Source organism: Elephas maximus, chromosome 1, assembly GCF_024166365.1.
Source record: "Elephas maximus indicus isolate mEleMax1 chromosome 1, mEleMax1 primary haplotype, whole genome shotgun sequence".
NCBI classification, from domain to species: Eukaryota; Metazoa; Chordata; class Mammalia; order Proboscidea; family Elephantidae; genus Elephas; species Elephas maximus.
Genome location: NC_064819.1, coordinates 144,711,634 through 144,720,969, shown reverse-complemented (window position 1 = coordinate 144,720,969; position 9,336 = coordinate 144,711,634).

The following is a 9,336-nucleotide window of genomic DNA, read 5'->3' as shown; positions in this document are numbered from 1 at the left end:
ATATCAGCACAACACAAGGTCACAAAACAGAACGTCCTGATATCAACTCAAATAGGGAAATCACAAAAACAAACAAATTAAGATTAATTAAAAAAATAAATAAAAATACACATAACAGGGAATCATGGAAGTCAATAGGTAAAAGATCACAATAATCAAAAAGAGGGACTAAATACAGGAGACATTGAACTGCCATTTGGAGAGTGATACAAGGCGATATAGAACAATACAAGTTAGGTTTTTACTTAGAAAAATAGGGGTAAATAATAAGGTAACCACAAAAAGGTATAACAACTCTATAACTCAAGATAAAAACCAAGAAAAACGTAACGACTCAACTAACATAAAGTCAAGCACTATGAAAATGAGGATCTCACAATTTACTAAGAAAAACGCCTCAGCACAAAAAAGTATGTGGAAAAATGAAATTGTCAACAACACACATAAAAAGGCATCAAAATGACAGCACTAAAAACTTATTTATCTATAATTACCCTGAATGTAAATGGACTAAATGCACCAATAAAGAGACAGAGAGTCACAGACTGGATAAAGAAACACGATCCATCTATATGCTGCCTACAAGAGACACACCTTAGACTTAGAGACACAAACAAACTAAAACTCAAAGGATGGAAAAAAGTATATCAAGCAAACAATAAGCAAAAAAGAAGAGGAGTAGCAATATTAATTTCTGACAAAATAGACTTTAGACTTAAATCTACCACAAAGGATAAAGAAGGACACTATATAATGATAAAAGGGACAATTGATCAGGAAGACATAACCATATTAAATATTTACGCACCCAATGACAGGGCTGCAAGATACATAAATCAAATTTTAACAGAATTGAAAAGCGAGATAGATACCTCCACAATTATAGTAGGAGACTTCAACACACCACTTTCGGAGAAGGACAGGACATCCAGTAAGAAGCTCAACAGAGGCACGGAAGATCTAATTACAACAATCAACCAACTTGACCTCATTGACTTATACAGAACTCTCCACCCAACTGCTGCAAAATATACTTTTTTTTCTAGTGCACATGGAACATTCTCTAGAATAGACCACATATTAGGTCATAAAACAAACCTTTGCAGAGTCCAAAACATCGAAATATTACAAAGCATCTTCTCAGACCACAAGGCAATAAAACTAGAGATCAATAACAGAAAAACTAGGGAAAAGAAATCAAATACTTGGAAAATGAACAATACCCTCCTGAAAAAAGACTGGGTTATAGAAGACATCAAGGAGGGAATAAGGAAATTCATAGAAAGCAACAAGAATGAAAATACTTCCTATCAAAACCTCTGGGACACAGCAAAAGCAGTGCTCAGAGGCCAATTTATATCAATAAATGCACACATACAAAAAGAAGAAAGAGCCCGAATCAGAGAACTGTCCCTACAACTTGAACAAATAGAAAGTGAGCAACAAAAGAATCCATCAGGCACCAGAAGAAAACAAATAATAAAAATTAGAGCTGAACTAAATGAATTAGAGAACAGAAAAACAATCGAAAGAATTAACAAAGCCAAAAGCTGGTTCTTTGAAAAAATTAACAAAATTGATAAACCATTGGCTAGACTGACTAAAGAAATACAGGAAAGGAAACAAATAACCCGAATAAGAAATGAGAAGGACCACATCACAACAGAACCAAATGAAATTAAAAGAATCATTTCAGATTATTATGAAAAATTATACTCTAACAAACTTGAAAACCTAGAAGAAATGGATCAATTCCTGGAAAAACACTACCTACCTAAACTAACACATTCAGAAGTAGAAAAACTAAATAGACCCATAACAAAAAAAGAGATTGAAACGGTAATCAAAAAACTCCCAACAAAAAAAAGCCCTGGCCTGGACGGCTTCACTGCAGAGTTCTACCAAACTTTCAGAGAAGAGTTAACACCACTACTACTAGAGGTATTCCAAAGCATAGAAAATGACGGAATACTACCCAACTCATTCTATGAAGCCACCATCTCCCTGATACCAAAGCCAGGTAAAGACATTACAAAAAAAGAAAATTATAGACCTATATCCCTCATGAACATTGATGCAAAAATCCTCAACAAAATTCTAGCCAATAGAATCCAACAACACATCAAAAAAATAATTCACCCTGATCAAGTGGGATTTATACCAGGTATGCAAGGCTGGTTTAATATCAGAAAAACCATTAATGTAATCCATCACATAAATAAAACAAAAGACAAAACCACATTATCTTATCAGTTGATGCAGAAAAGGCATTTGACAAAGTCCAACACCCATTCATGATAAAAACTCTTACCAAAATAGGAATTGAAGGAAAATTCCTCAACATAATAAAGGGCATCTATGCAAAGCCAACAGCCAATATCACTCTAAATGGAGAGAACCTGAAAGCATTTCCCTTGAGAACGGGAACCAGACAAGGATGCCCTTTATCACCACTCTTATTCAACACCGTGCTGGAAGTCTTAGCCAGGGCAATTAGGCTAGACAAAGAAATAAAAGGTATCCGGATTGGCAAGGAAGAAGTAAAGTTATCACTATTTGCAGATGACATGATTATATACACAGAAAACCCTAAGGAATCCTGCAGAAAACTACTGAAACTAATAGAAGAGTTTGGCAGAGTCTCAGGTTATAAAATAAACATACAAAAATCACTTGGATTCCTCTACATCAACAAAAAGAACACCGAAGAGGAAATAACCAAATCAATACCATTCACAGTAGCCCCCAAGAAGATAAGATACTTAGGAATAAATCTTACCAAAGATGTAAAAGACCTATACAAAGAAAACTACAAAGCTCTACTACAAGAAATTCAAAAGGACATACTTAAGTGGAAAAACATACCTTGCTCATGGATAGGAAGACTTAACATAGTAAAAATGTCTATTCTACCAAAAGCCATCTATACATATAACACACTTCCGATCCAAATTCCAATGTCATATTTTAAGGGGATAGAGAAACAAATCACCAATTTCATATGGAAGGGAAAGAAGCCCCGGATAAGCAAAGCACTACTGAAAAAGAAGAAGAAAGTGGGAGGCCCCACCTTACCTGACTTCAGAACCTATTATACAGCCACAGTAGTCAAAACAGCCTGGTATTGGTACAACAACAGACACATAGACCAATGGAACAGAATTGAGAACCCAGACATAGATCCATCCACGTATGAGCAGCTGATATTTGACAAAGGACCAGTGTCAATTAACTGGGGAAAAGATAGCCTTTTTAACAAATGGTGCTGGCATAACTGGATATCCATTTGCAAAAGAATGAAACAGGACCCATACCTCACACCATGCACAAAAACTAACTCCAAGTGGATCAAAGACCTAAACATAAAGACTAAAATGATAAAGATCATGGAAGAAAAAATTGGGACAACCCTAGGAGCCCTAATACAAGGTATAAACAGAATACAAAACATTACCAAAAATGATGAAGAGAAACCCGATAACTGGGAGCTCCTAAAAATCAAACACCTATGCTCATCTAAAGACTTCACCAAAAGAATAAAAAGACCACCTACAGATTGGGAAAGACTTTTCAGCTATGACATCTCCGACCAGCGCCCGATCTCTAAAATCTACATGATTCTGTCAAAACTCAACCACAAAAAGACAAACAACCCAATCAAGAAGTGGGCAAAGGATATGAACACACATTTCACTAAAGAAGATATTCAGGCAGCCAACAGATACATGAGAAAATGCTCTCGATCATTAGCCATTAGAGAAATGCAAATTAAAACTACGATGAGATTCCATCTCACACCAACTAGACTGGCATTAATCCAAAAAACACAAAATAATAAATGTTGGAGAGGCTGCGGAGAGATTGGAACTCTTATACACTGCTGGTGGGAATGTAAAATGGTACAACCACTTTGGAAATCTATCTGGCGTTATCTTAAACAGTTAGAAATAGAACTACCATACAACCCAGAAATCCCACTCCTAGGAATATACCCTAGAGATACAAGAGCCTTCATACAAACAGATATATGCACACCCATGTTTATTGCAGCTCTGTTTACAATAGCAAAAAGTTGGAAGCAACCAAGGTGTCCATCAACGGATGAATGGGTAAATAAATTGTGGTATATTCACACAATGGAATACTACACATCGATAAAGAACAGTGACGAATCTGTGAAACATTTCATAACATGGAGGAACCTGGAAGGCATTATGCTGAGCGAAATTAGTCAGAGGCAAAAGGACAAATATTGTATAAGACCACTATTGTAAGATCTTGAGAAATAGTAAACCTGAGAAGAACACATACTTTTGTGGTTACGAGGCGGGGAGGGAGGGAGGGTGGGAGAGGGTTTTTTATTGATTAATCAGTAGATAAGAACTGCTTTAGGTGAAGGGAAAGACAACACTCAATACATGGAAGGTCAGCTCAATTGGACTGGACCAAAAGGAAAGAAGTTTCTGGGATAAAATGAATGCTTCAAAGGTCAGCAGAGCAAGTGCGGGGGTCTGGGGAACATGGTTTGCGGGAACTTCTAAGTCAATTGGCAAAATAATTCTATTATGAAATCATTCTGCATCCCACTTTGAAATGTGGTGTCTGGGGTCTTAAATGCTGACAAGCGGCCATCTAAGATGCAGCAGTTGGTCTCAACCCACCTGGAGCAAGGGAAAATGAAGAACACCAAGGCCACACGACAACTAAGAGCCCAAGAGACAGAAGGGACCACATGAACCAGAGACCTGCATCATCCTGAGACCAGAAGAACTAGTTGGTGCCCGGCCACAACTGATGACTGCCCTGACAGGGAGCACAGCAGAGGACCCCTGAGGGAGTGGGAGATCAGTGGGATGCAGACCCCAAATTCTCATGGAGAGACCAAACTTGATGGTCTGACTGAGACGGGAGGAATCCCGGCGGCCATGCTCCCCAGACCTTCAGTTGACACAGGACAGGAACCATCCCCGAAGACAACTCATCAGAAATGAAAGGGACTGGTCAGCGGGTGGGAGAGAGACGCTGATGAAGAGTGAGCTAATTATATCGGGTGGACACTTGAGATTGTGTTGGCGACTCTTGTCTGGAGCGGGGATGGGAGGATAGAGAGAGAGGGAAGCCGGCAAAATTGTCAAGAAAGGAGAGACTGAAAGGGCTGACTCAAGAGGGGGAGAGCAAGTGGGAGTAGGGAGTGAGATGTATGTAAACTTATATGTGACAGACTGATTGGATTTGTAAACGTTCACTTGAAGTTTAATAAAAGTTATAAAAAAAAAAACCAGTTGATGTCGAGTTGATTCCAAGTCAGGGCAACCCCATGTATTCGAAGTAGAACTGTGCTCCGTAAGGTTTTCAATGGCTGATTTTTTGGGAAATACATTGCCAGACCTTTCTTCCAATATACCTCTGGGTGAACTGGAACTTCCAACCATTTAGTTAGAAGCTGAGTACATAACTTTGCACCACCCAGGGACTCCCTAATAGAGACTGAATTATCTTGATTTCTGGAAAACACGAGAAACATATATATATATATGTTTACGTTGCCATTTTAAAATTGATTTAAACACTTCTTTGTTTTCTATCGGAAACCCTGGTGGTGTAGTGGTTAAGTGCTACGGGTGCTAACCAAAGGGTTGGCAGTTCGAATCCACCAGGCACTCCCTGGAAACTCTATGGGGCAGTTCTACTCTGTCCTATAGGGTCTCTATGAGTTGCTCGACGGCGCTGAGTTTGGTTTGGTTTTTGGTTGTTCTCTATCTTACATTTGAACATTTAAGTAATTTTGTCTGGAGTTTCAGTGGTTGCCTTTTGGAATAAAGTGGGGTATTGCTGATCGAGAATAATTGAGAATTCATATCAGCCTGAATCAGTAAAAATTATATATTTAAAGAGAATCAGTCAGCCTTTCTTCTGAGACTAGCTAAAACCTTTTTTTTTTAATTTCATGGTTATAAAGCATTTTTAGGCGGAACTTTGTGGTTAAACTCATAAATATAACTAAACTGTCGTTGTATGCAAATATATTACATTAAAATTTGTGAGAAAGCCTTTTATATCAGTTCAAAATTCTCCCTAAACTATTTTTGATACTGTTTATTTTCCTAGCATTTTTTCTCTGTAAATTCTGTAAAGATAAGTTTAGATCAGAAAATATTTCATCATGACTTTCCTGTCAGTGGAATTAGTGAGGTCTTACAATCAATACCCTTCATGAAAATTCCTGTACAGTCAACACAAGTGAAATGCCCTCAAATTAATCTTGATTTTATTTTAAACTTAATCATAGTTTCCTTTACTTAAGAGAACTGAATTGATCATGAAAATTTTAACTGTGACCACTAATGACAAATGCCAGAACTAACAAAACAGTTCCTAAAAATATTTGAATATTTGAATTTGGTTAATTTTGTATTTAGAACATAAAGACATCTTCAGATAATCCTTTGTGTATTCTCGTATTTTCAGACAAGAGACAAAGCGTTAGTTAAACTTATGGTTTGGCTTACACTTAAAAGCTTCATATACTGATTTAATAAATGATACTTTCTTCAACCATAAAATATTCTATCAATTTTAGAAAATTGGCATAATTTTGACTGTACTTTATTTTCTGGGATTGACCAAGTATTACTGACAAATTTTAAACTGTAAAATATAAAAATCAAGTTTTATGATACATAAAAAATTCAATTCTTTTTTCAGGACTATTAGTTTTCCGTGATTTGATTGCTTTTTAACACACTTTAAATACTTTTTAAAACACAAACTCATCAAGGGAACATATTAAGTACTTTGAAAGAACATTTCAGAATGAAGGAGTCGTCCATTGATCCTCTCCTTACTCCTGAGACCAGTTTCTCAGAGGTAACCAGTATAAAATATTTTGTTTTACTATTTCCCTCTATAAAAATGCCTATAATGGTGTTCTAGCATAGATTAAAATATTTTCTATTGATTTTGAATTATATAAATATTTTTAAAGTTGAACCATATATGTGTTATGATTGTTTCCTTTCTTTTTCATTTTTGTGTATTCTTCATGGAGTTAATACCTACTCATTTAATTTGCTTGGTTGTATTTTTAACTAGGGCTGTGTTTTTCTATTTTCTTTGATAGCCTCTGATAATATTTTCTAGTAGTCAAACCTCTCAGATAATCTGTAAGTTTAATTTTTCCCTGGATAGTTTTTGTCCTGGGGGTCTCTATCCTCTTTCTCAGATTTAATTTACTTCACAGCTAGGTATGAGGTCCTGGAATTTTCTTTCACTCTTTTCCTGAGAATTCCATTTATCAAAAAAAAAAAAAAAAATTTTTTTATTATTTATTTAGTTTCTAGCGTCTGTGTTTTGGATCTTTTTTTTCTGGATTTATCCCATTATTTTGGTGAAACACATTCTCAGCAGTCTCCTAGGAAAAGGTGCATAAGAGGAAAAATTGTGTGGACCAGAAATAACAAAACTTGTTGTTGCAGAGTTGATTCTGACTCACAGTGGACATACACGTATGAAAATTTTCTTCTCGCTTTAGATTAATTGATTGGCTGGGTATAGAATCCTAGGTCGAAAGTAAACCTCACTGAAAATTCTGGGGGCATTTGCCCCATTGTTTTCTAGATTGTTTTACTGCCATTAAGACGTATAATGCCATTTTGATGCCTGATCTGTTGTATATACTCTGCTTTTTCACCCATTCTTCTGACTCTGAGTATTTCATAATGATATGCTTTGATAATGGTATTCTTTACACAAAACTTTCACCAATTTCCTTCATTCCATCTTACACATCACCCTCTTTGGAGGAAACAGGTGGCTCCTATTTTAAACCTATCTGGGATTCTGCAGCATAAATGGCTTTGCTACTTGTCAATATTTTCCCTGCAGTCACCTGCAGTTCTGTTTGCTCAGGTGGGTACAAACCTCATCAGCTTTCCATCACCCCAAATTATTGACATATCTTGTCCGTCTTTCTACTTTTTCTCTTGGACGATTGTAACTTTTTCTCATTTAAGTAGAGCTGAATAAAAGACATAAATGTATGTATTCAATATGCCACATTTAACTGCAAGTCTAACCACTTTTCAATTTATTTCATTAACATAATTATTATAGGGTGATCAGTTAAGTCATTTTATATTTTCATTTTGCCTTTATTTTAAACAAATAAATTAGTTTTAAATATGGGCCTTTAATACATAAATCATTTACATGTATGACTGTTGTTACAAGTTGATGCTGATTTGCAGTGACCCATGTGTGCAGAGTGGAACCGCTTCATTGAGTTGTTGAGGCTGTGACCTTTCAGAAGCACAGTGCCAGTCCTGTCTTCCAACATAAAAAAAAAAAAAGCATTAATCTAGTGAGACCAAGCAATAAACTGTTTTGAAAAATGAATTGTTTTAGAAAATGAAGCTTACATTTCAACTTACTAAAAATTGGTTTATTAATTTTTGGTGGAAATCTTCCTAAATACAGCATTCATGTACTTTCTATCTTAAACAGAATTATGCATAATGAATATTCTTATAGCTGTTATCGATCATCTTTATTTAGCAAAAACTGGCTGATTTATTCAACAGCAACATTTTCAGGAGCTGTCAAGTTACATAGGCAGGTTTGCATGAACATACTGCCAGATCGCCATTAAATTGATATTTTTTTCCTCTTACTTTTCCTGTCTACTTCTATAGCTATAGTTTTATTTTCAACCCTTGGGCTCCTTTTTTTAATTCCTTACTCTCTACTAGAATCTATGAGCTAAAGAAAAATCAAATTATAAATTTTAGTCCAGTCATTTATTTTACTATATCTATTGAAGTCTATTACTCTGGTACTAGGGCTCATGTCTCTAATGGAGTTTAAATCAAACAATGGGCAATATTAACAGATGTTTTTTTCCTCTGAGATCTTTTCCCATTTCTACTGGGTACCTAGAGGAGTTTTGGTTGTTTTTCCGTAGGGTTTACCTTTATTTCTGTTTCTTGCCTGGTGATTGTAATTCTCAATAAATATATGTTAAATTAAGTTGAATTATCATAAGCAGGATTTCTTCTAGTTAATGATCAAATTAATCTTTTTAAATTAGTTAAGTATTTTATGAAGTACCCACTATGAAATGGTAGTTAAAAGCACCCCTGAGGCTGGACTCCCATCTAACTATGTAGCTTGGTACAAGGCATTCAACCTTTCTAAACGTTTGTTTCCTCATTTCCTAAAATAGGGAAAATAATAATTCCTTTCCCGCATGGTTTTAGTAAATGTTACATAAAATAGTCCAGGGCACGGTGATTGCACTTGATAAGCCCTCAGTAAGCATGCATTAGCTGTCACTTTATT